This window comes from Rhinolophus sinicus, linkage group LG05 (genome assembly GCF_036562045.2).
Source record: "Rhinolophus sinicus isolate RSC01 linkage group LG05, ASM3656204v1, whole genome shotgun sequence".
Lineage (NCBI taxonomy): Eukaryota > Metazoa > Chordata > Mammalia > Chiroptera > Rhinolophidae > Rhinolophus > Rhinolophus sinicus.
The window spans coordinates 140,577,147-140,604,843 of record NC_133755.1 but is presented as its reverse complement, the minus strand read 5'-3'; the positions used below and the strand labels follow the sequence as shown (position 1 = coordinate 140,604,843).

The window sequence follows — 27,697 nt, the reverse complement described above, 5'->3', positions numbered from 1 at the left end:
GGTCCAACAAAGTAATGATTTCACACTGTATCCCAACCACAGTCTCTGGTTGTATAGCCTTCAAAAGAATGATTGAAAATAAGCCTTATAAAACGTTTTCCCTGGTGGAGAGGAGAGACTACTTCAGTAATACGTGTAACAAACGACACAGCAGCACAACAGGCAATGGCTGTCAGCTGGTCATTAAGAGTCTTCTCAGCTACCTGTGAATAGCTCTCCGTGGTTCCTCATTAATGGCTTCCCCTGCCTAGCCCTCACTGGGATGCCAGGTTTAATGTATCTGACGGATGGAGACCAAGAAAAACACATTCTGTGGATGTAGACCAGTGAATGCAGCCAAGACAGGGGAGGTGGTATCTGTGCTTCACTGCGGTTTAAACTGTCGTGATGGTCTTTGGAAAGTGGTAGTGAACTGTTTTTCCTTCCTTAACCATGCACTGTGTATGATTCCAGTGCTTTTCCCACCTTCCTCCCCACCACTACAACCACCACTGACGTGGGAGATCACACGCCACTGACAAAATGCACTTTGCCCCAGCTGGCATGTAATGTCACCATGTCATATATTTGTCCAGTTTGTTCATGTTCACTCATGTTAGTGTCCATATTGTCCATTTTCAATAGGAAGCTGCTAGAAAACTAAGAGTACAGCTTGTTTAATTCATTTTGTGGTCAATGTGTAACACTGCACTAAACTGTGCATTTATTAAATGCTGGTTGATCACAATTCTAAGCTTCCGAGTTGGGAGGTCTTACAAGTGTTTCAGTCCTTCTAGAATTGAGATGCATCTTGAATAAATTTTCTTCTTGTAGATAAATCATTGGGTCCTCTGCATTGACAGATCCTCGGAGTATTGGTTTAGAATCCAGATTTTGGTTGCACAATAATGTTTTAGGTTCCACCTTATGTTCTACCTCCTTGGGTGAAAATGCAGTGATCCCAACTCAGAGTCTTGTCTGCAAATTAGGGCCAAAGCATAGGTAACGCGCCACACCATACTCTTTTCATATAAGTATGAGGATCATGTAATTCTCACTGTCTTATAGTCGTTGTTCAACAGGTTCTTGGTTTCACACTGCCAAGAGTTGGAGGTAGTTCTCTTAAGAGGCGAGAATGCTCATTGAAGACGAATGAGGAGAGGCTGGGAAGAACCTATAAGGACTGTGGTATAAGAAGCAGAACCAGATGCCTCTGTGGGTGCCAGTAACTCCTGGTTAGTTCCTTGCTAAGTGTGATACAAGGAGGATTGACGCTTGGAAAACTGCAGGCCCAAACATTCTCTGATTTGTACCTTGGCCCCAACCATGCCATGTGGGAAAAGTCACTTTGGGAACGTGTTGAGAGTCCCCTGTCTGCGGCCAAAGGCAAGCCCCGCTGCCTTCCCTGATTTCACGTGCCTAGCTGGGACAGAGGTCCTGCTGCTGCAGGATGGCCGCCCTGGCCTCCACCCCCACAACAGCATTCCCATGCGCTTGAGATCCAGAACTGCTGCTGTGGGAAGAGCCCTGCTGTCTGCCTCCCATCAGGATGCTCAGCTGTACTCTCAGTGCCTCCTGAATGAGCTGGAACACGTGGAAATGATCCACTAAAGAGAGTGATGTTGGTGAGGCTGGAGAGGGGGATAGTGGATGCAAGGGGATCAACACAGAGTTGGTAAGGGCAAGATCATGGTTATTATATAGAAGGACCACTTGTATTTGTTTCCTGTGGCTGCCATAATGAGTTACCCCAATTGGGTGTCTTAAAACAACAACCAAATCTCTCACAGTTCTGGAGGCCAGAAGTCTTGAAATTAAGGTGTCAGCAGGGTTGGTTCCTTCTGGAATCGGTGAAGGAGACTGTTCCATGCCTCTTCCCTAGCTTCTGGTGGCTGCCGGCAATCCTGGGCTTTCCGTGGCTTGTAGACCTGTCACTATAATTTCTACCTCCATCTTCATATGGTATTCTCTCCACTGGGTGTCTTTCCATGGCCTCCTCTCTTTTAAGGACACTTGTCCCTGGAGTTAGGGCCCACCCTAATCCAAGATGATCTCATCTCGATGTTCTTAGTTACATCTGCAAAGACCCCTTTACCAAATAAGGTCACGTTCACAGGTTCCAGATGGGCATATTTGGGGGGAGGGGCAACATTCCATCCACGATAGCCCTCAAAAAGATAAAAACTAGCAGTAATTCAGAAGGAGAAAGGACAGATGAAAAAGGCATTTACAAGTTGGAATGCCCACGAAAGGGCAGGCACAGTACTTTACATGTGTGATTTTTAACTATCACTGTACGATAGGTGAAGATACAGTGCAAGTTTTATGTGAAAAGAAAGAAGTGTAAAGATGTGGAATGTCCTGAAACTTTTCAGGAAAACTGGAGGCCAGGTCATCATCTGACAGTGGAAGATTTGGAGATGGGAGCGGGGCTTGCAGAATCCAGAAAAAGTCCAAACAGCCACAGAAATATAGGATAACGTGTTAGTAGGTACATAATAAGTATTACAGAGAAATTGTGAGGCCCCATTGGAATCCGTAGATATGTTTGATGGTTCCCTCTAGCCCAGTACTTATCCCTCTGGAAAGGCACATCTGACCTTGTGGTGACCTAGAGTTGAAAATGAGTTTGAATAGTCGCGTGCGGAGGATGTTCTAAGAGAATGAAGAAAATATTAATATCAATTAAATCACCTAAAAGTCGGGTTCAGGCTGGATAGGGGATGCTGGCTAAGGTAAGGAAGGCCCTGCGGTTGTAGAGGTGTGATGAGTGAACACAGCAGGTGTGGAGGGGGAGAGACAAAGGTGAGAAGGCCCGAGGGAGGGGTCACCCGGGAAGTGGAGTCCCGAGATGATACCGAACAGGGTGGCTTCCTGTTCAGGGGATTTCCACTTACCAGTAGCACAGACATTCGGGACATTGGATATAAAGAATTCAAGAAACTGAAAGGCATAGGCCCCTTTGCCCTTGGTTCAAATGTGTATAAACAGTGTCTTCTAGAAGAATGACATGTTTGTGTGTTGTACTTTTTTAAAATCCTGGATGAGTGCTCTGGGTCCTCTGAGCTCTTGCATTATGACCGGCTGATTTAGTGGAGGTAATATTTTGAACTGGGATTCAATTTACTTTCCCTTCCTCCTAATTCTTGTTGCCCTGGGAGTCTCCCCCACTGAGGCTAAGGATTCCATTACTTCAGGGGGAGGACAGACTATAGTCTAGAACAAAGAAAACATTGTTCAGCTTTCCACTTTCAAAACAGGCCCTTGGAGCGTGTTTCAGAGACCAGTTAGCCCAGGCCTTCATTTAAAAGGGGCAGGCTTTGTTAGAAGAAAATGATTTGTGGATTCCAAGGAGCCAGATCTCAGAAGGCCTGGCATATATTGTACAGAACGCCATGCAGGAGGGAGGCTGCCGGAAGGAGGAAATACCTTTCTGGGTTGGAGGATGGAGCCTGTAGTGATTCAGAGACTAGAGATAGGAAATGAACGGGTTGCTGGCATGCCCCACCCCAGGGGAGTAGGGCAGAATCTGCATGCAGACAGACTTGTACCCTGCGTCCTGCCCCCGAACTTGGGAAGGAAGGAAGTGCCTTGTAGTGCACCCTGCAATGGGGCATGTTTAGGCAGAAACAAGCCCTGAGATGGTATCCCCGGCCAGTTCCCCAGAGCCTGCAGGTGGCATAGGACAAATCCTGGTGGTCCCCTCAGGCAGATGTGGAGGTGCTGAGGGAGCCGGGTGGGCGAGGGCTGGGGTCAGCATGAAGAAGGCACAGAATGAACTGTGCCAGTCTCACTTGCTGAAGGCAGGCTGACATCGTGACTGCAGCTGTCCTCCAGTCACATCCACAGAACCAAGCGATCACCCAGAGACACAGGGGTGCGACATCCCAAGGAGGCCAGGGGAGGCGCGGAGGGCGGCCCCTGTACCAGGTCCTTGGCCCATCCTGTGGTGGTCTGTAATCTTCCACTGGGGGAAGGAGAGACAGGGAAAGGAGCACAGCATTTTTGAGATTAATCTCAGTTTGAGATTAATTTAATTTGACTAATGGCGCTGAAGCAACTACAATTTTAAAATTAAAGAGGCTGAGTTATCTGGAAGTAGCAAGGTGGTTTTTTATCTACCATAAGCAGAAATACAATGGTCGTGATCAAGTTGAATTCAACTACACAGAAATGAAGTAACATCTTTCGTAAACAGCTGATTAGTAAGTGTCAGTTTCAGACATGCCACACTGCATTTGAGCTGTATTTTAACATGATTGCTGCTGCTACTGAGGGCGGCAAATTTACTTCGTTGCATTTTTATAATACGCTTTCTCCTTTGAGGAAATCGTGAGTTAGCATCCCTGTACTAGCTTCATCTTGGACAAGAAGTGGAGAGATCTGTCCTCTGAAACAGCAGAGTTGCCCACCAGATACTCCAAAGTATGGTGGGGTTTGGGGCTTCCCGTTTTTCAGCCAGTGGCAGTTCTTCCAAGTGCCCTGGAACTATGGACCTCAGTTGCCATGGAGCCTCAGGTCCGTGGGAAGTATTAGAATTTCAGGCCTTTCTCAGACAAATGCCGTATGATTTCACTTATAAGTGGAACAAAGTAAAGAACAAAATAAATGGACACACAAAACAAGAACAAACTCATAGATTCAGAAAATATTTTGATGGTTGTCAGATGGGAGGGGAGTTGGGGGGATGGGTACAAAGGGGGAAGGGATTAAGATGTGCACATGGCCAGTTATAAAAACAGTCACAAAGGTGTAAAGTACAGCATAGCCAATAATATGGTAATAACTATGTGTGGTGCCAGGTGGGTGCTAGACTTATCGGGGTGATAAGTTATATAATTGTCTAATCGCTATGTTGTATACTTGAAACTAATCCTATACGTCAGCTGTTTTTGAAAAATTATTTAAAAAAAAGAATTTCAGGCCTTTCTCCAATGAACTTACTGTGGTGCTGGAAATAGACAAGAAGAGACTCTTTACTGGGTGTGGTCCTTCAGTTCCATATTTTAAAGGTATTGGAGTAAATACTAGAAATTATACTCTCTGACAGACTGTAAGGGGAGAAGCTCTTCATTTTTATTCCATCTTCATGGACTAAATAAAGCATGAGTTTATGAAGGGATTCATTTCCAAGTATAATTCATAAGTAGTTACTAGAACACTCAAATGAGAGAGGGGGAAAAAAACCAGTTAGCTCTTTTTAATTACATTTCATTTCTCTTTGACATTTATACAAGAATGATGCTACGTTTAAGAAGATGTTTTAAAACCTGCTGTTTCTTGAAATGCCTAGTAATTTTGAAAAGGAAATCTTTAGTCTTGCTTTAAAAAGCATGCGTTGGGTGGGGCGGAGTGAGGTGGGAAGTTGCCTGTTGGGATACTGCTTATGTATTTTCCTACTAGAAAATTACTGTGATGCTGTGAGCACATCTTCTCAGAACATTACTGCATCTCTTATTTTTCCTCATCTGTCAGTGGGAGCCAAGAGAGCCGGAGATAGGGGACCATAACATTTATTGAAAGAAGTCAGTGAAATAATTCAAATTATAGATTTTTTAAAAATGTTGGTTTATTAACTGACAGATCATTTTTATAATCTTTTGGACCTATGAAATAGTTTTATTGAAAACATTATCAAAAATAAAATGTTTAGGGCTGGCCTGGTGGCTCAGGAGATTGGAGCGCCGAGCTCGTAATGCCGAGGTCACCGGTTTGATTCCCACATGGGCCAGTGAGCTGCTCCCTCCACAGCTAGACTGAAGACAATGACTTGACCTGGAGCTGATGGGTCCTGGAAAAACACTGTTCCCCAATATTCCCCAGTTAAAAAATAAATAAATAAAAACACCTCCTATCCTATTTAAAATAAATAAATAAATAAATAATAAAATGTTTAAAATTAAAAACATGTACATATACATTACAGAAAAAAAAACTTTATAAAGATGAAAACTTTTTATAAAGAACATAAGATAGTAATTATTCTTGGTACATATTCACTCAGCTTTGTAGCCATGTGTCTCTAATACTCATGTCACTGGTATTTTTTATGAAGAATGAATTGTTTTTGATTTTCTCATAGTATTGCCTGCAGTCTCCTTCAAAGTTGTGTTTTATAGTTAATGTTTGAAATTGTTACTGTCTTTGATTGGCATTTATGGATACTTCATAATATTTTTAACTGAGAAAATAGGTCTTTCTACAGATACACATAAGCTGAGAACAAATTCTGCTAAATGGAGGCTTCTCTCAGACTGATTTTTTTTTCATATTGAAATTAGTAAATATTTTAGCCCAAATATCATCACAGTTCTTTTATCCCCTTTCAGGATTCTTACCTTCAGTAAGTATTTTTATAAGGCAAAACTCATGAAAATGTATTCCTCTATAGTCCTTTTGAATGTTTTATCACATTTAAATGACAGACAATCACAGAGCTTCGTAACTTCACTCTGTTCTGGTACAGAATGAAAATGTATCCAATTAAAACGGGGAGCACCATCAACAGATCCCCAGAAGTCGAGCTACTCCAAAACATAATACAGTTGCAGAATTAAATTTTGGAAACTATGTACTCGAGTTCTCATAATTTAATGTGTTTAGCTCCTCCTTTGCCTTTGTTGGGATAAATTTCAACATATTCCTATTTGCAAGCCTTGTTTTCATTAACTGGAATTGGTTAAAGGCTTTAAAAGCTAAAGTGTTACTGCTTTAATCAAAGATTTCCAACTGTTTTGGAGGAGAATTCTCCCAAACTTTACAGGATTCATCTGTCATACCATTATGGCACACCTAGTTTGATTTTAGGGAGTCATTTCTTTTTTCTTTTAAAGATTTTATTGGGGAAGAGGAACAGGACTTTATTGGGGAACAGTGTGTACTTCCAGGACTTTTCCAAGTCAAGTGGTTATCCTTTCAATCTTAGTTGTGGAGGGTGCAGCTCAGCTCCAGGTCCAGTTGCTGTTGTAAGCTGCAGGGGGCACAGCCTACCATTCCTTGTGGGCATCGAACCAGCAACCTTGTGGTTGAGAGCCCGCGTTCCAACCAACTGAGTCAGCTGGCCACCTGGGAGCTGAGCGGCAGCTCATTGACTTCATTCTAGTTGCGGAGGGTGCAGCTCAGTGGCCCTTGTGGGAATCAAACCGGCCCCCCTGTTGCCCAGAGCTCGCGCTCTCAACTGAGCCTCTCATCTGCCCCTAGGGAGTCATTTCTTAAACATTTCTAAAACCTGTGTAATGATTACAGGCGGCAAAATAGAAGGCATACACCACCATGCTGAAGTGTTTTTTGTATTCACAAAACACTTTGTCACAAAAATTTTGTAGTTCAGTTTTTCAATTATTTGCCAATTTTTCCACCTATAGTTTCTTTTGCATTTGGTAGGATATAGCCACTTGTTTGAATGTAGTTATGAATTATGCATATGCCATACCCAATTCCAAGTCTTTCTGCTCAATAAGTTTCTTGATTTAGTGAAGACAATTGTTTTTAGCATCACAAAAGTTGTATTTGTGTTAGACTGCTAAAATAGATAATTTCATCTCTTCTGTTAAACTTTTCACAGTTTACAGTAGCATTCACGAGAACATGAGGTGGTCCACCTATGACAGAATGAACTTCCACAAGCCTTATTTTGATCCCAGGAAATAGATGGGGGGAAAAAAATCAAACCATTATTGGAATTAATTGATTTTTCTGTTTAAAACACCTGTTAATATAACATAAAGCTGGAATCATTTAACTTTTTTTGTGAAGTTTTTTTCTTCTTCTAATGAAACCAACACATTAAAACTATCACTTCACTTTTTATATATGTACAAAAAAACCTGAACTCAAAAATAAGCAGAGTCAACTTGGAAAAGCAGCCATTTGATCTGAAAGAAAAGTCACGCTTCCTGGAGTGCTGTTGCCATTGCTGCATGTGTTAAATTGGTCATTCTCGGGCACAGTCTTATTATAATAGCTAGTAACATTTGAAGTAGTTTCTGATGCTTCCTTAGCAGATTTGTGACTTATGATTTATTTAATGAATAATATCACTGTGACTCCCATGGTAGGTAATAAATACTAACAAACATTTTGTGTCAGTTAACATTCATTATCCCTTCTTGAAAAACAAATTCGGTACTCAACTTTTCGTTAAATTTGCTTTTTTTTTTTTGCTTTTTTAACGTGTTGCTAACAGGGATATTGCAAAGTAAAATAGCATAACCACTAATAAATGACAAAAACACTGTGATGAGAGCATTCACACCATTCGAGAGCATTCACACCATTCTCGAGAAGGCATACTTCCTGCAACTATTTCATGTACACCTAAGCTGCCCCTTTCTGTGATTCCTGTTGACCCTTCTGACAAGTGGTTTGTACCTCCCAGGCTGCAGCATGAGTCACCACACACCTGCTCGGTGCATTCAGTGTCCGGTAGAATCGAGACTGGGGGGAGTGAGCGCTCCTTAGCTGCGCGTGTTCGAGTGCTCTTTGTTTTATTGGTGAGCATCCTGCGTGTTGTCCTTGAAAGGGAGGTGTTTGCTTATGCCAAGATTGGAAAGGACAGGGAACGAGAGGGATTGTCATTGGTCACCTTTCAGATTTAATTCTTGTTAAGGCAAAAAACTCTCTTCACCATGCAGTTGTCTCATCCCCTGCAAGGCAAGAGTATGGCTGAAACTGGACGTGCAAAGTGGAGATTACTAAACCCAGTCTTGGTGCATTTTAATGCAACTATTGTTAATAATATTTGGTTTAAAAAAATGAATCATCTGGACACATGTTTAACCCGCTGGCTGCTGGAACAATAGGTGTAATCTAGCACTTGCACAAACAAACCAAGGTGTGAGGGCCCCCTAGTTAGAGATCACATTTCTCCATCTGCTTTGCACCATCCTCCTTTGTCTGGGCTATTCTGATGGCAATTACGACTCTGCCCTCCTCTCCTATTGACTCCCAAACCCCCTTCCCACAACAGCTGAGTGAGCTTTCACAAGTCTATATGAGATCACATTACTGGGTCAAACCCCTCAGCCTTCCTTTCACAGTTGGCGTGAAGTCCAGCTCTTCACCCTGGCCCCGGAGGACACTCATGCCCCTACCCTCTTCCAACTGGCCCCACTAGATTTTAAGCTTCTTGGGGACACATACCTTGCCTGGCTCACCTGAGAGCTGCTTGATATATTTTCTCAAAGGAGTGAACACAGTTTACTTTGAGTTGATGATAGAAAAAAAGAGGGAGTGTCTTTCTAATTCATAACAATAAGGAAATTCAAGTCCAAATCTGTGTCCTAAATATTATATCTACATGTCATAACAAAGTTGGACAGCAGAATGTATCACAGGATTAAATCCTCCCTGTTAGCCAGAGGTGTTGTGAGGCCTGCAGACCATTCTGTTTCTACAAGTCTCCTAGCCCCTCCCCTCCGGGGGAGGTAAGTGTGAATTCTAGGGAGCCTATTGTTTTCACTAACATTAAGGTCAGAGATTTTGTTTTAGGGACACTTGGTGTACATGAGGGGGAGAAATGTTTCTCTGGTTGATGTGGGGGAAACGGGGACATACAATGGTGGTAGAGGAATACTTTTTAAGTCACAATTTTGAGATCTTGTGTTCTGACACAACTGTTTTCTGTTGGATGTCTTTTTAAAACATGCTGCTGTTCAATGTTATCATGAATGCCTTTCCAAGGACGGTAAATGGTTTCACACACTATGACATCGTTTCCATGGCAACTAATGTATTTCAGCAAAGAGAGACTGTGCTAGAACTAGGCTAAAAAGGACAAATGCAGAAATGGCACGGTATAAAATGTGGGGCAATGTGTGTTGTAGTAAAGATTTTTTTCCTCCTTTTTTTTTCTGACTTTGTTTTTAGGAAAACCTGTATAACTAGATCTTGGCTTCTTCATTCTTACTAATAATATTTTTACTGCCCCCAACACTGTCTAGTGTTTTGCTGATGCAATTCCTTCAGTTGGTACTAGTCAGATTTGTTTGCTATAACGTGATGCAGTCCATGAACATAAAATCTTTGTTATTTCATCCATTCTTAAATACATTATCTTCACCTTCGTTGTGCTCTCCTCTGTTAAGTACCTGCTTCTCTGCTGCCCAAGCCTGCAGTGCTTCTTGAGAGGTATTGTCTACTCTACCTTCTACACACAGCGTCTGCTTGAAAATCAGAGCCGTTACAGTCAGGCTCTCACCCCACCCTTTCATCTAATGGGTCAAACCCTTGCCCGCTAAAGCTATTACAGTTTACCTCTTTTGTTCATTTAGAAGCTAACATACCTAAGTATACATTTAAAATAATTCTACCAAACGTTAAGCCTATGTATGAGTATATGTAAACCCTGGTTTGTTTTTTAAAAAAAATGGATAATGTAACCCTGCTTTGTGCATCTGAATGTACGTGGGTTATTTTGTTGTATGATAATAAAACCCCCTTCTGCGCTCTTCAGTAAATCCCGCGTGGAGGGCAGATAGCAGTCAAGTTCGTATTTAACAGAAAGAGAAACCATGGCGTAGATCTTATGACTTACAAAGATAGCTGGAAAATACCCTCATTTATGTTTTATTGGGCCGCATAGCGCGTTTAAAAAATTTAAATGGACACTTTAAAATTGCACAGTTTTGTATAAAAACTGAGATTTCCAGCTTCTCTTGAAAAAAAAAGGAAGTTCTGGCAAAACCAAGCCTACATTCTCTGCTGACAACAGCCTGCACAAGTAGTGTTGCAGCTGTTCTCGGGATGGGGCTCGTCAGCTCCCCCACCCCCCATCTTACCTACTTTATTCATTTATTCTACCTGCTGGCCAGGCCCCTGTGTGTTTTTTAAATATGTGACTGTTACTGCACCCCCTTCCCTCCACCCATTTACAGAGCAGATAAATACAATAGCAGAGCTAGGATGAAAGTTGGTTTCCAAGCAGACTGCTTCAGGGCTGTGGCCCCGAATTCTGTGTTCTGAAACACAGAATTTATAGGTCAGTGGTGAGAATTTATAGGTCAGTGGTGAGAGGCCTCATTAGGTGGTACAGCCGACGTTTTGTACTCTACTAATTGAGAAAGACCCTGCAGGTAGTCGGTCGAGGTGCACTGTTCAGAGTTGAGGCGCCGCCCCCTCTTGGTTGCCTCTGTCAGGAAGTTGTCTGTGCGGGATGAGGTGCTGCAGGGAAGTGAGGACATCTCTATGCTCATAGAAGAACTGGCTGAGGGAAGCGCTCCAACATAACAACAGGGGGTCCAGAGTTTCAGTGAGCATGCGTTCCTTTTTCAATGAGGCAAATGGATATTTATGTAAAAGAAGTAAGAGTGAGCCAGAGTCTGTATGACACTGGGCGAGCCCTGTGATGTCCTCCCATGTGGGAGACTCCAGGGTGTCCCCAGCCCGTTTGCTCCTCCCCCAGAGGAGCCCCTTTCCTTTGAATTCCTTCAGGGGTCCCCTTGATGTCAATGTGCTGAATGAAGATTCTCTTGGGTGGCATCGACTTATTTTCAATTCTGTCACTGCCCTATGCCTGTACTGTTTTGAATATGCACTTGTAACTGCATCTGTATGAAGAGTGGGGTGAGATGGGAGAAGAGGCTGCGGTGCTGCCATCTCAAGCCTTGTTAGAAGGTTCGCGTGTGCAGGAGGATACAGGATAATGAGCTAGCCGAGGGCTGGATTGAATGGCTGGAGGAAAATACATTTTTCCTCGGGAAACGGGGCAATGAAGACTACCCCCTAACAAAGGGCTTTGTCTGAGCTGGGTCCTGTCTCTGGGGCCTGCCCCAGCTGTTGGGTACATAGGAGAGTGTGGTGACGCTGAGCATGGATGGTCTCAAGCACTGCACTGCGTGTCTGTGCAGCTGCAAAGGCCTCTGGGAGCCCACTGTAAGAGGGGGCCTGTTCCTGGGCTGCAGGCAGGGAGCCAGGGGCCAGCCCTTCACCAGAGAACATTGAAGAGCTTCTGTGTCCACTCTGTATGTGTCTCAGCTTTCTTTGGAATCGTGGCAGAGTCTGGCCCTGCCTGGTCTTTCTTGTGCCTTGGGTCCTAAGTTAAGAATAAATGAAGGAACACTGCCCCTGTTGACACGCTTGATATGGGAGTTACTGTTGAATAGCCATTTTATCCTTCGTCGCCACCCACATCACACCAAGGACAGTCTGAGGTTCTCACTTTAGTTTTGATTGAATAGAGCTATGCTCGCTGGAACAGAAAAATGCCATTCAGATGTGAAGACATGTCTAGTAATGTGCAGATGTGTTTTGGCAGGTCAATGAAGGTTTGAAATCTTTTGTAAGTAGTAGAAAGGGTTGACTTGGGAATAGAGAAGATTCTGTGGCAAGAGCAAAGTATACTTTGTTTTTCCCTCAGCCTTCCTTTTCTTAAAATAATTAAACCAAAACCCAAACCAGGATTTAAATGTTGGCTTTGTCGTGGCCCTTCAGTATCCTCCCTCACGTATGAGATGTGATTATGACTCTAAAGTATTGAATTTCAGTTTCTCAATCACATTTTATAAGCAAAAGGGGACGCACTGGGTAATATTAAAAACAACAAAATCTCCGGATGAGATCACTTTATTTATAGCTCAAGATACAGGACCAAATTTAAAGGAAAGGTCATCTTCTGGTTATGGCTGTGTTGTGTATGCTGCGTGGCACACACAGCACACACTCCTCATCCATGCAGGAGGGAGCAAGGTCGGCTTGATCTCGCGCCATTTCATTCCCTTCGTCCCTGTTAATCATTTCTTCCTTAGTTACCTGTCACCGCCCCTCTTTACCCTTCACCCTTCCACCAGCAGAGATGACACTAGCCCCCACTGTGTTGCAGGCACTGTGATCAGTGTGTCCTGGTCACAGACAAGCTGGCATTTGAGCAGGGGAGACCCTGAAACAGGTACTGACTGCATCAAGTGCTGGAAGAACACAGAGGAGAGGGAATCTAGTTCTGTGTAGAAGTGGGACCAAAAGAAACAAGAGTGAAAGGGTGATTTTTGTCCTGGGCCCTGAAGGCCGATTAGGAGAAAATTATACTTCTCCAGCAGGGTTGGTGAGGTTGAAATGACGAAGCTTAGCTCAGGAATATGCTGGGGGCTGCATCTGTTTTTCTGCCTCTTCGTGGGATCGGGGTAGGTTAAAAATACCCTGGTCAGTGCAGAAGTGCGCCCCTGCCTGGCTGACTTCTTAGCTGGCATGTGCCTTCTCTCACGATCTGGCCTCTGCTTTAGTTTCCCACCTTTCTCCCACTGGCCTACCACCATCCTCTTCCCGTCTTCTTTGTCCTGTGGCACTACCAAGCCTCTTGTCATTCTCTGAACATGTGGCCTTTGCCCCTGTGACTGTGTTTGGTTATCCCTTAGCCTGCCCTTCCAGTAAGGGCCTTTGGTGGGTGCCTATCGGAGATGTCCCCTAGGCATTTGGAATTACAAGGGATGGCTATGAGAGAGAGACAGAGAGAGAGACAGAGAGAGAGACAGAGAGACAGAGACAGAGAGAGAGAGAGACAGAGAGAGAGAGGGAGAGAGAGGGCTCTTAAAGTTGAAGGCTTCTCAGTTTTATTTTTAGAGTTTTCTCTAAAAATAAGAATCTGTATGTATTCTTCCAAAGATGGTAGATTTGATCTGATCTAAATAGTTGGGACTACAGTAGTCCCCCCTTTATCTCAGGGGATTCATTCCAAGACCCTCAATGGATGCCTGAAACCATGGATAGTACAAAACCCGATATATACTGTTTTTTCCTACACATACATGCACTTGACATCTTCTCTTCAGCGTATCTGAATTGTCAGCACCCCTGCTCTTGTGCTTTGGGGCCATTATCAAGTAAAATAAGGGTTACTTGAACACAAGCACTGATCACTGAGACAGCTACTAAGTGACTAACGGGCGGGAAATGTGCAGGCCTGGAGATGCTGGGCAACGAGGTGATGCTCGTCCAGGCCGGGACGGAGCACGAGCTCATGTGCTCCTCAGAAGTGTGCCCCGAACTGGGAGAAAAACCTTTGGGCACGCAATGTAAAATTTATGAGTTGCTTTTTTTCTGTAATTTTCCATCTAATATGTTAGGACTGCAGGTAACTGTAACCATGGAAAGTGAAACTGTAGATAAAGGGACGGGGCGAGGGGGTGACTACTATCGTTCATTTTGGTCAGGGCCTTGTTCTTTGGCTTCTGCTCCTGCAGTGGGTCACACATTTGCAGCATTTATAGACGAGCCTTTCACACTGGGGAATCTGGGTCACTTCAGTCATATTTCTCAAACAAAACATCAGTACTACTTCAGCGGGAAAAATAAAAGCATGGAAAATACCCTAATGCCCTCAAGCCCACAATTTAATACATAGGCAACTATTTAAAATGTCTGTGTAAGTACATAAGCACTTGTGTATCTGTACACACACACAGATGGGGGGGAGGGGGGGAATTTTCTTGCCTTAAACCTTGGAAACTTCAAACTTGAATATTCCCAAAATCTTGATTTCAAATAAAGTAGGAGAATATTTGGTTAATTTTTTGTAATGATTTTTGAAAAACAGTATAGGAGTCGTTTAAATAAAACGTGCCTCTCTTTCACTTGAACCACTTGATGATCAAAATTTATTTATTCCCAACTTTTCAGAAACACAGCCTTAATTTAAGAAAGCTATACCTGGTTTTAAAAACCAACGCTACTCTTCATTCTAGATGGGGTTGTCATGTGAATTTTACTTTTGGGAAATTCTGTTTCATCCATTCGTATCCTCTTTGAGACAAGAGCTGGTGCCTAAAAATACCTCAGGTCGCGTGTGCTTGCTGGGAGTCTTTGAAGTTAAAGCTGTGACATCTTTCTACTGTGTTTCCCCGAAAATAAGACCTCTAATGCGTCTTTTGGAGCAAAAATTAACATAAGATCCGGTCTTATTTTGATATAAGACCGGGTATAATATAATATAGTATAATATAATATAATATAATTAATATAATATAATATAATACAATATAACATAATATAATACCCGATCTTCTTATAATATAAGACCGGATCTAATATAATATAATAGCCAGTCTTATGTAATATAAGACCGGGTCGTATATTAATTTTTGCTTCAAGAGACACATTAGAGCTGATGGTCCAGCTAGGTCTTATTTTCAGGGAAACACGGTAGTTTATGGCTGTAGGATGATACAGATATGTATTGTCTTTGTTAATTAACTCCACCTGTAGTAAGCCTGAAAGAGAAATCAGATGATGCTGTGTATACATATACAGATAAGATTCCTTGCGCAGTCGTGGTGAGCCAGCAGCCCCAAATGGTCTTTCAGTTGTCCTTTTGGTACTGGTTGCTCAAGTGTTGTGGAGTGAAGTCTCCTTCTTTCAGACCCTGCTATTCAGTTGGGCATCCTATGCGGTATGCATGAGAGGGGCTCAGTTTCCTCACTATTTTGGGAAAAGGTGCTCTTTCTGTGACAGGTGAAGACATCTTTCACCCTGCAAATAGAAACTTTCCATTCTACAAATCAGAATGGCAACCTTCCTAAACCTCTGGAAGTGTGCAAGAATGGAAGTCAGACTTGCACTATATACATGTTCCCTTTGGTGGAAAGTTCTCATAGTACTGAATTACTCTTTTCTGGCTGCAGTAAGGCCAGTTAAAATTTCTGGACAGAGGGAATTCCCATTTTTGACAGCTCGGCTGTGTCTAGATCTCAGTGGGTTAACCAGAAGAAAAGGCATATATTGCCCAGTGGCATCATCTTGGTTAGGACAGGACAGATAGCACGTCTCAGAAGAAAGAGATGGGATGGCACGGTTGCCACACTACAGGCTGTCGTGGCAAGATGCTGATTAGCACGTCCTCTCCCTCCCATGGAGATGCCAGCTCTCGTGCATGTCTGCAGTGGGTTCATGATTTGAATGCCCGTCTGTAGAAACAATATATGAGTTTCTAATTCTCTTACCCATGGTCATTTTTCTTTCCTTCATTCTGAGTCATCTTTGACCAAACAGCACAAAGATGTTACTGTTAATTATGCATCGTTTCAACCAGCACAAAAGTTAACTTGTGTGTGTGTGTGTAGGGGGGATGGTTTTGATGGGGATAGTAATTTACGATGGGAGTGTGTTCAACCATGGACCAGGAAGAAAGATGCTAAGAATTATGTTGGAAAAAGTTTAAGTCTCTACTAAGGTAGGAAAATTTACTTCTGCTTTCTTTCTTTCTTTCAGATTCCTCAAATCTTTCACTTTCTGCCTTAAACATATAGTTGTCAACATAATTCCATTCAACTATTTTTATTGTTCTCTTTAGACACCTTAATAATCTGAAGTTCTGTCCAAACAGCTAAAATTGCAGATAATAAATGGCGGACTACAATACTGGCAGGTCGTAGACAGAGTGTGTGAGCAAACTGGAAATCTGCCATCCCACTGCTAGCATTTTAAAGATTAATGTGAAATGGGCATGGGTGCCATCAGAATCAGCATTCAGCTTTGCCAGGGCCTTGGCACAAGGTTCTAAGGTAATCCTAAGGCTAGGGTTCTGTGGACAAGTTGGTGCAGGCGGGTGGGTTGGCAAGCCTCCCAGAGAGGAGAACCCCAGCTGCTGGGAAACAGGGGTCATCCCAAGAAGACTGTTTGACAGGGAGGCCCACCCACAGTCAGATGGCACTCTCAGATGGCTACTGCCTACCCCTGCTCTAGTTGTCCCTTCAAATTGCAAGAATGGGGGCAGATAGGTGCTGAGGGCTAGGGGGATATTTAAGACAAGAGGTAAGTTGAGCAAGACCTTGGAAGACACACTTTCAGTGTGTCCAAACTATGGATGACTTACTTGTAGATACTCTGAAGAAGGGCTGTGGTGTGTGTGTGTGTGTGTGTGTGTGTGTGTGTACTTATTCAGTACTTTCATTCTTATCTTTCCTGGCTCCTGAAAGTTAAAGTCTCATGCTGATTTCCTTTGGTGGTACAGGGCCAGGTCTTTGCAGTTTCAGGCAGGTGTTTGTGGCAACTGTGACTTAGCAACAATTGTGTGAACGAGAAAAAATTTGTGGGCAAATTGTCTGTGGCAAATGGAAATTCTATGGTGGCATTTTGTGGGTGGTTTACAGGCAGAGTGCTCAGTTCTCGTTTGATGTCTATTTTTTTTTTCTTCTACAGTTTTTTGAAGAAGCAGAATGCTGATCTAAACGTGGAAAAAGTAAGTTGACAAGTTCTGCCCTGAGAGCACATGCCTTATAAATTAAGGTCCCATTGGGACCCAAGACTTGGTCCACATTGAATTTGGGACTGTGACTCTGAGTCCACAGTTTTCTAAGAGAAAAGTAGAGTTGGCAGGGGAGCTGGTGTATGAAATAGAAAGTTTCAGCTCACTGAGGTGAATCTGCTGTTTTCCCCCTCCCTTAGTTGTGACACTCAACTTGGATAAGTATGATAACATATGTTTTAGCTGTAAGATATGTCTTATAGCTAAATAGACCCCAGAAATAGAATGGAACAGCTGTTCAGTGGCTGACGAGCCTTCAGGGTCTAGTGAGGGACGGGAAGCTCTCTGTCTTCACACTGGCTAAGGGAAGTCCCCTTTAGTCCATCCATTGTTTTTCTCCTCTCTCAGATGGCTGCTGCTTACTTTTGCCCTAGCTGTACCTTCAAATTGCAGTCACTGTGTAACAGGTCGTTCTTTCATCCGCTTAGTATTTTTTGGTGCCCACTGGGTATTAGACACCATTGGACTCTACTGACACAAGAATGAATGTAAAAGATGTGTACACTGGTAATTAGTATATAATGAGATAGAGCTGTGCAGAAGGGGTTATGAGAGCGCAAACTGAGGGCTGGTCTATGCAGAAAAGTTCCTTGATGCAGAGGATGCATGAAAGAAGCCTTTCTGCAAATATCTGCTGAGTCTTCTCTGCTTCTGCTCCTCTCTCATCTCCCAGATGCCTTGGGTTTCCTGAATGCTAGACTTAAGTCTCACTAGCCACCCATGGGATCCTTTTCTGCCCCAGGCTCCACTACCCAATCCCATTGCCTTGGGTGTAATTTGTCAGCAGTTCTGAGTTACATTCCTTGATTCGCTCGCTACGCAGGGATTGCCACTACATCATCTGAGAATGACTTGGGGTTATTTCTCATTTTGAATAATCTGGGTGTAAGAGAGTTTCTTCTCCCTAAACGAGAGCCATTCCATATGCAAACAATGTACCTTTAAGTTGAGGAAGTACATATCTGAAACATTGTTCTAGAACAGTTATGACCAACCCCTGACCTTTGACCCATGCAACCTACCAGCTGCTACAAAATGGCCTGTGTTCTACTTTCAGTCACGTAGTTCATACAAACCAAGGGGACTTGGGGAAATAAAAAGGATCTAGTCAGGGCCAGGCAGAGGGGAGCTTTTTTTGCAATCCCTATGTGCTTAGGTTTTGGCCGTGGAAGCCAGCGGTTGGCAAAAGCATACCCTGCGGGGCAGAGGGGGAGCAACACTGTGGCCCTATTGGGCCAGGCCAGACTCACAGCAAGCTGGAGCTTTTGGGTGCCAGGAGCCACCTCAGGATGATATAGTACAGAACAGCTGGAACCCCTGGGGAGCAGTCCAGGAAACGCCAGGTGCTGCTCCAGTGTGCAGGTTGTGCGTGTGTGTGTGCCCTGCCTCGTGCAGCTCAGGCTGAGGTGAATATTGCAACCATGAGAGGGGAAGTCCAGTTTACAGAGCGGGCGGATCTGTTAACTTATATTCCTAGTACAACCAATGCCCCTCAGACGGAACGACTCAGTCCATGGAGTGGGAAGCCTTGAGTGGAATGAATTAAATGCTTGCTTCAGCTCTGTTGTTCACGTGCTCTAAGACTTTAGCAAATCCTTTCTCCTCTCTGAACCTCATTTTTCTCGTGAGTAAGTTGGTCTCTTTTTCAGGACCAAAACAGAACTCGAATCAAGTTCCTTCCTCCTAAACACTCCCCTTCCCCCCCCCACCCCCCCGTTCCCCCAATCCAAAGCCATTTCATTTTCCTGAATCCCAGTCACCAGGAAAGCAGAATGCATGAAGCCTGGTCTTTACTTAGTGATACAGAGTCTGGTCTTTCCCGATGCCTGATCACCAGTAGGACATGTGTGAGATTGGAGCAGGGGACGTAGAGAATGGACGCTAACTTGGCATCCTATAGGCTCTGGGGCTACACTAGTATCCCGAAGGCCCTGAGGCTGGCAGCCCTAAGCGTGTGTATCAGAGAAGGCCGACGGGACTTCCATCTATAACGGGAGTTGCCTTCTCCAGTCCCCACACACACTTGGTGAGCCCTCCACTCCATTCAGGAAGCAACGATTTCTACAGATGGCAGAGGGTTCGCTTATGCTCTTCTTCTCACTCTCCTCCCTCCTATGGCAACCAGTGCACACAGTGAGATGGTACACTCCAACACCAACCCCCACATTCCCACTGGAGACACAGCCTCATGTCTCCCCAGCAACCAGCATTCTCAAGCCTTTGGACACCTCATGTAAGCACTGCTGACCTTCTGACCCATGGAAACATGGATTAATGTTTCCACCTCTTAACCAGCTGTGTAGGAATCACGTACATGTGGCTTTAAAGCTTGGTTTCAGACAGTCTCATATTTTGAACTCTCAACTCTTTAGAACCAGATTTTGTTTTCATGAGACTGTTAGTCCCACAATAAGAATGCAGGATATTTTTATCATTTCTCTTGGGACTTGCTAAAACAAAAGAAACACTGAAAAATGGAGCATGCATTCTACATTTACAGACTAACATGTTTCAAGGAATTCACTGAAAAAAAGGAAACAACTCTAAAGCAGGAGGTGATATTTCTAGTTTCTTTCTGAGTGACAATTTTTATTTGGGGAGGTCTCTGTGTCCGTCAAATAGACAATAGTATTTGTGGCCATATTTGTAGCCAGAAGGCAGCTATCTAAACCCTGAAAAAAAAATTGGAATAGCAACACAGAAATTCTTGGTCTCATTGAAACTACAGAAATGAAAGGGGCCTCTCTCCAGGCAAGTGTCAAAATACTTTTAATCATGGTACACAAAGGCCATGTAGGATACATAAAAACCAAACCTCTGTCAGCCCTTTGAGAGTAGTTACGACCAAAGTAGATGTTATTTTAATCAAATCCATTTAATCGTGATTTAAATTACTAAATAGGATGATTCAATTTAATCAGTTTTATTTTTAAAAATGCATTTTTGTTCTTCTGGCATAACCTGCTTACCTAGTCTTAAAGATTCAGTTGAATATGTGTTTCACTTTTAGAAGATACACTTTATATATTTAAATCTTATTTATGGAACCCATACTCAGAAGTGTTTCCTTCAATAATTCTAGAAGATTCTGTGCAAAAAAAAAACGTTTTAATATTTCTCTTATGCTCTTACTGCTCCTCCCTCTTTTATCTTCAGAATCTCTTTGTTGCCCAGATTACTTCATTCTTAAGAATTATCTGTCCATTTGTCTGCTTGAAACTTAGTACTCTTGGAGAGAAAGCCAAGGAAGTATTGTCTTATCTCCATATAATTCTATTAATAAGCGTGGTTTCCACAGATAAAACCCATAGATAGAGAAGAGAAACATGATTTCCTGGGTGCCCAATAACATTTTCTACTTTGCCACCTTCTAAAGTGGCTTTCATTGGCTCTCATTAGCCCTTAACTTGGACATGTGCCATTCATTCATGCCTGCAGTCAACATTTTAACAGGGCGCAGTAGGAGCCAGGAACTAGGCTTAGCATCTGTAAAGATTCAGACCTCACAAAGCTTACAGGTATTACAAGAACACAGATATGACACAATTGTTGTACATATAACTGTACAACAACATGATAGCTTTGAAAAAGTGTTAGGTGGTAAGGCAACCGCCATCTAGATTGGGAGGGAGAGTGTCAAGGAAGACCTCTCTAGAAAGTAACATAGCTTTTTAAATTATTTACTCATAAAACTTTTTAAAAATAAGTGATACAAATATATTGGCTCAAATATCTGAATTCCAAGGTGTGGTGGGCTATGGGAAAGCGAAGGCTCTGGACACAGGGAGAGATCATTAGAATCCTTGCTGCTACTGTGACGGACATGCTTCCCTCACAAGATTGTTGCAGCCGTCGAGTGTGACACATATAAAGCACTCAGTATGTAAGTGGAAGTCCAGTATACTACAGGTAATAATTTATGCTGATTTATCTTTGAGCTTTGGCATGTCGAATCTAATTTTCCATTCATAGTTCTGTCTTTACAAAAAATATTCAACTGAAAGAGAAAACTCAAGAATTCATTTACAGAAACAACACAATATTTCTTCACCTGGATTGGTCAATAGGTATCATTTACTTACACAATGGCAGATCTAGGAACACAGGCAAAAAGAAAAGTTGGTACATCTGTGCTCAACAGTTCTATCAGCATTAAAAACAGATTCTGGAATTAGAGCTTCTGAATTAGAGCTTTTAAAATAGTCATCTCCCACAGGGCAATTAAATGTTTTTCAGGTCTTAACTACTTGCCTGAGAGGGTGCAGGCAGAGCCCCTTCACAGGCAGCTCACATTCGTGCAGGCCCAAAGCATTTTCCACCCCACTTTTAGGTTCTCTTATTCTGAATTCCCTCAGTATGTACAACTGCCCGACCCACATGACAGGGGCACCACACTGTTCATTCCTTCATTAGACACTCACTGTACCTCCAGGTACAACCAAGGCTCTGCTTCAAGGAGCTCCCAACCTATGGTGCGCCTTATTAAGCATTCTTCAGACTGGGGCCAACAGCCCTTTATCCTTTTTGGTACAAAGCCCAGATCAGAAAACAAAAAAAAAAATATGTGTGGTTTGTGTTTTTAAGTTAAACAATGAAGAACTTTACTTGGTCCTGAAAAAGAGACCACTTTACTCATGAGAAACATGAGGCTCTGAGAGGAGAAAGGATTTACCTAAAGTCTTAGAGCAAAATGAACAGCAGAGCAAACATTTTTAGTCCTGAGCCAAAAATAGTTGTTATGCGTCACCCATAATAACTGACCAACTTTCTTTTACATAAATCTCTAGATTGTAAAACTAAGTGCTACTGTTCAAGAAGAAAAAACATGCCTTCTGCCAATTCGAATTTCCAAGATAATAAAAGATCCCACTTCCTAGACATTACAAATTCCGGCAGATATTTATGACTGTTGGAAGAGCTACAGATAGCAGTATCCACATTGTGGTTCAAGGAAAGAGTTGAAAAATTGGAGGTCGATTGTCTAGTCCAGGATGTAGGACAGTTCATTCATTCATTCCTTGAACAGTAATGATGGGCCAACTGCTGTTCTAGGCCACATATTATTTTATTCAATTGCCCTGTTTTACAAGTGAGGAAAATGAAACTCAATAGAAGTGAAATGATTTGCCCGAGGACCTACATCTAGGAAGTGGCAAGATCCAAAAGTAGGTCTGGGACCTGGAGCACCCTTCCCTTTCCACTGCATGGTGGATGTTCTCTTATTCTGAAGCTCAGTAGAGCAGATGACAAATCAATCACCAATGGCCTTGTGAATTTAACTGGTAATTTTGTACACATCTTTCATTTTCTCTTCACTGAATTTAAAAGGACTTCCTCCCTTATTTGTAGTTCTTAGAATAGTAATGATATGTTTATCAAGGAGAAATTAGAAAACTTAAAATGGGAACCATTTCTTTAAACCTGACCTGGTTCCACCACGTGGTCCCCCAGGTGACAGCGTGAGAGTGACTTCCAGGGATGACATTCTGTGGGCGTCTTTAAGGAGCCTGTGGGACACTCATTCTCTTTCTGTGGCCAGTTCCTAGGCTTGGGATCATTTTATTGTATTCCTCATCTCGGTAGCATTCATCATTCTACACGGTGAGAGCTGGATGTTGCCAGGAGAGCTTGGAGAGAAATGCTGCCCACATTACAATAGAGAATCAAGACGAGCTCCCACCTGCTCTGCAGGCTTTCTCACACCGTGAGATGCTGCATAATTTGTTCCACTGCAGCCAGGCCTGCTGGGTAGAGGTTGGAATCGTGTGGTTGCCTGCCCTGCATAGACTTATTGCCTGCTGAAATCACGTGTGAAGGAGAGATTATTAGGAAATTATGTATGAAGAATGGCTGAAAGGATGCTTTTGTTCCTGTCCCTTAACACTTTTAAAAGCAGAGCTGCATTTATTCTGAGCCTGGTATGGAATAGGCCATAAAAATACATTAAAATTCAAGCTTTTCCCTTAAAGAAGATTATTTCTGCCCACTTTTGGCCTGTAACAAAATTTTATGTAAGCCGAAAACATTTTGGATTAGTTTGCTGTAGCTGCCATAGCAAATGACCACAAACTTGGTGGCTTAAAACAACAGAGATTTATTCTCTCAGGGTTTGGGAGGGTAGAGTCCAATATCAAGATGTCAGCAGGACGGCCTTCCCTTGAGAGGCTTCCGGGTTGGGGGACGGTGGGTGGAAATCTGTTGCTTGCCTCTTTCAGCTCCTGGTGGCTGCAGGCGTTTCCTGACTTGTGGCCGCCTCACTCTGATCTCTGCCTCTGCCTTCACATGGCTCTCACGTCTGTGTGTCTATCACATCTCCCTCTGCATCCCTCTCATAAGACGACCCGTGATGGCTTTTAGAGCCCAGAGGGCAATCCAGGATAAGCTCCTCCTCTCGAGACCCTTGAGTGTGTCATATATCATGTCATATCATGCCATATAAGGTGGTATTCACAGATCACAGAGGTTAGGAAGTGAATACCTTGGGATAGAGATGAACGTTTTTCTGCCTCCCACAACCTCTCTTTGGGAATTTCCATATTTTTCATTTCCTGAAATACAAAGCTTGTGACCACCTGTTTCACACATTGCTTTAGTGAGTTTGATTTCCCTGGAAGACCTAACACCTAACCTTGTCTCCTAGACCTCAGAACAGACAAGGCCATGTCCAACTTCTTTCTCAGATTGGGGCTAAGGATGAAGAATTCTGGGCTCTGAGAGTAGGGACAGGCCTCTGAAGAAAGATGCTCCCAGTCTTAGGGGGAAACTGAGGCTGGAGATGCAGGGTTGCCCCAGTCAGACATGGAGATGGGACCAGCACTTACTGCTTCAGCCCACCCCTTCCACTGTGATCCTGGAGACCCCCCCAGCTGTCTCTTATAAGCCTCTACGTCCTCCTTCACGACAGAGCTCTTCAGCTCCTGAAACCCCAACCCTGTAAATCCTCTTTTCCTAGGCGAACAGCCATGACACCTACAAATATTCTTATGTTAGCTAATGTCAGAAATTCTGTCATTAGTTAGTTCCTCCTGGATGTATTCCCTTTATCTCTGTCTCTTTAAAAACATGGCTCTCAGACATGAACAATTCTTCAGAGATGGCTTGACCAGGGTAAAGTAAGGACTTGCACCTAAGACTATTAGGTCTTAGGAGATGCACATGTATTCTGCATCCTTATGTCCTGTACTAATGCAGACCAAGATTGCGTGTCATTTAGCCGCTCTGTCACACGGTCAGCTTGCATTTAGCTTGTGTTCCATAAAAACCTTAAGACTTTCTGGTATGAATTGCTTTAAACCTTTCCCCTTTGCCCCTGCCACGTAGAAGAGGTGGGTTTCTGTCAGCAGGATGGAATCAGCTTGGGATCCAGAATATAGTGCAGACAGGGATCCAGAGAACAACAGATCCGTGTGCTGGGGCGCACTCCTGGGGACGGGAGCAGCAGCGGGCAGTATACAGGAGGCCGCTGGACAGTTGGGTAAGGCGCAAGCTGGGAAGTCCTCCTGTAGGTGGCAGTCGAGAAGGACAGATGCTGGCACAGCATTGTCTGACCGAGCAGGTGAAGGGGCCCGATAAGAGGAGTCTGGTGTACAGCAGCAAGATCCCAGCCAGGAAGCTGGTGAAAAGAGTTAAGTCAACTGCCAAAGTGGAGTGGGGCCCAAGGCAGGAACTTGATCCCCAAGAGGAGAAGGAAGCGCAGGTCTGAAGTTCGAGTCATAACGGTGGTGTGTGAGTGTGAGTGTGAGTGTGAGTGTGAGGCGTGGCCGGAGCCTCACCCATGCAGAGCCTGGGGCAGGGCCGCTGGCAGAACCTGTGAACAGGGCTGAGTTGTCCCAGCTGAGCCGACCGGGGGGTGGAGAGCAGGTTGTAATACCGTATATATATGCAATAGATGTTTAATAATTAAAAGCTGGATCTTATCTCTGTTAATTTGAGGGTTCTGTTGTTGTTGTTGTTGTTGTTGTTGTTGTCATTCTAGCCTGTTGAAATCTTTTACAACTTCTATTCTTTCTTCTAATTAATTAACTACCCCCTTTTAGCTGTGAATTACTTGTGCTCTCCATCCGCACATCTTGGTAAAAACAGTAACCCAGGAAGGGCCTACAAAGTCCTGCTCTGCAAGGACCACCCGCCAGGTCGACATTGCTCATCTGTGAAGTTGGTGCCCTTGGCTGTGGACGTCCAGCCAACTCTGAGTCCATCAAACTGAATTGTCACCTGGCCCAGGGTTTCCCATCCTGCTCAGCTGTGCTTTGAGTGGCTCTCAGATGTCGTGCTGACATTCAGGTGCTCTGTGTCCATAGCCTCCGTGTCACTCTGTTAGCCCTGGGAAAATGCGCTGTGACAGGGGCAGTGCTGCGGGAAGGGAGAGCGGGGACAGGGCTTGGTTAGTCACTGCTCTGAGGGCAGAGGTGCCCGGTTGTTCTCACTGATGTCAGTGGGTTTCAGTCCTGAGTCGCACTTCCTGTAACACACCTGTGGGTGTTAACTCGTGGGTGAGTTTTAAGGCGGGACTAGAACCCCATATTCAGATGTGTAACGCTAATCTTTGTTTTAAGGGTTCACCTCTACTAAGGACCAGTCCTCCTTTGTGGCTGATAAGTGTTCTGTGAAGAGCAGCCCTCACTGTTTGGTGAATACAGCTGCTTCTCAGAAGGTGGAGGGGTGTTCATTAAGTTGTGAAATGTGTCACTACCAAATATAGGTGGAGGGGAAAAGAAAGGAAGTGAGATGCTTGTGGATCGTTTATGTTAACAGAAGAAGAGATACAGCAACAGTTCATTCATTTGTGTTGTCTTTCCAAATAAGACTACCAAGAGAAAGTGAAATGGTTTCAAGGTCGCTCACAGGCATTGTGATGTAGTGGAAAGAGTATGTGGGCCTCAGGGGCTCAAGTAACTCCTGACGGTGATGTGGAAGAGCTGTGTGATGGCGGCTGTGAGGGAAGCAGATAGTGATCAAGTGTCAACTTGAAACTGTGAGGAGGAGTATCTTCTGAAGGGGAGGTGCAGGGTGCTGTGAAATCCATGCAAGACGGTCACAGACAGGAGTTAGGTGAAGAGACCCCGATGAAGGGAGGAAATAATTGAGCAACTTCTGTTTGTTGCTCCCATGCTTTGACCAAAGATTGGATAACTTGCAAGTACGATGTGGAGTAGCTTTATACTTAGGGTGGAAGAATGGGCCAGGGAAGGTTCCTTTCCATATTATTTTTACTGTTGCTCTTCCTCAAGACCTAATGCTACGGTACTTTAAAACAAACAAACCTTTGTCTTTAAGGAAGATTTTTTCCATCTTTAGAAGAGTACTCTGAGAAGTAGTCCCCCCAAACTACTGTTGCAAGTGGGGCAACAGTAGTTTAAAAAAACAAACTACCACGTTGCCTATTACCCTGGTATTAAATGAGGAGAAACAGTGTATGCCCCCTACATCAAAATGATGCTTATTGTAAAACATGGAAAATGGGGAAAAGTTTGAACAGCCCTTAGGTGTCGAAAATGAAATAACTCATAAAACCTGTTCATGAAGCTTAGCAGTTACCACAGCGATCCGTAGTGGAGTTTCAGGTATGTGGGAGGCCTCATTCGCAAAATGTCGGGCGCTTTTTTCATATCAAACCCATGAAGTGGTAGAACAAAACACATTTGACAGTTACCATATTAACTGTGTTTTCTTGCATTTGTGTTTATAAATATTGGCTACTAGCCAATTATGCATTTTTACTTTTTCATTATGCATTTTTTACAGTGGCCGAGAGGAAAATATAGTTCGGCTTCTGTGTTTTCTAGATGATAAATATGTAGCAACAGTAACAACAAGACTCGATATACTGTATTTTGAAGGAAAAAGTAAAAAGCTTCAGAAACAATCACGTCAGAGCCAACAGAGCAAGATGTGTCAGGGCAGGAAAATGTTTTTTTGTTTTCAAGTCTTTTTTTTCGTTTTGTTTTAAATAGACTTTATTTTTTAGAGCAGTTTTAGGTTCACAGCACAATTGAGGAGAAAATACAGAGATTTCCCTTATGCCCCCCACTCCCAAACATGCGTTGCCTCCCCCATTATCAGCATCGCCCCCAGAGTGTTACATTTGTTACCACTGATGAACCTACATAGATATATCATCATTACCCCAAGTCCATAGTGTATGTTAGGGTTCACTCTTGGTGTTGTACAGCATATGGGTTTGGACAAATGTATAATGATGTATTCACCATTATAATATCACGCAGAGTAGTTTCACTGCCCTAAAAATCCTCTGTGCTCTGCCTAGTCCTCCTGCCCCCATCCCTAATCTCTGGCAACCACTGATCTTTTCACTGTCTCCATAGTTTTGCCTTTCCCAGAATGTCATGTATTTGGAATCATGCAGTATGTAGCCTTTTCACATTGGCTTCTTTCACCTAGTAATATACATTTAAGGTTCTTCTGTATCCTTCACAGCTTGATAGCTCGTTTCTTTTTAGCACAGAATAATATTCCATTGTTTGGGTG

The 27,697-nt window shown here is 43.4% G+C and overlaps 1 protein-coding gene across 3 annotated transcripts in view; it reads left to right on the top strand.

Moving 5' to 3' along the window:
• FYN (FYN proto-oncogene, Src family tyrosine kinase) overlaps positions 1–27,697 on the top strand; it is a 204,055-nt gene that overhangs the window by 11,174 nt on the left and 165,184 nt on the right. For 2 of the 3 annotated variants that reach the window (XM_019735019.2, XM_019735015.2), the window contains exon 2: positions 17,104–17,143. The exons of the other annotated variant lie outside the window; for it this stretch is intronic. The gene's annotated coding sequence lies outside the window, so the exon portion shown is untranslated. The remainder of the gene's footprint in view (positions 1–17,103; positions 17,144–27,697) is intronic. 3 annotated transcript variants of the gene reach the window in all.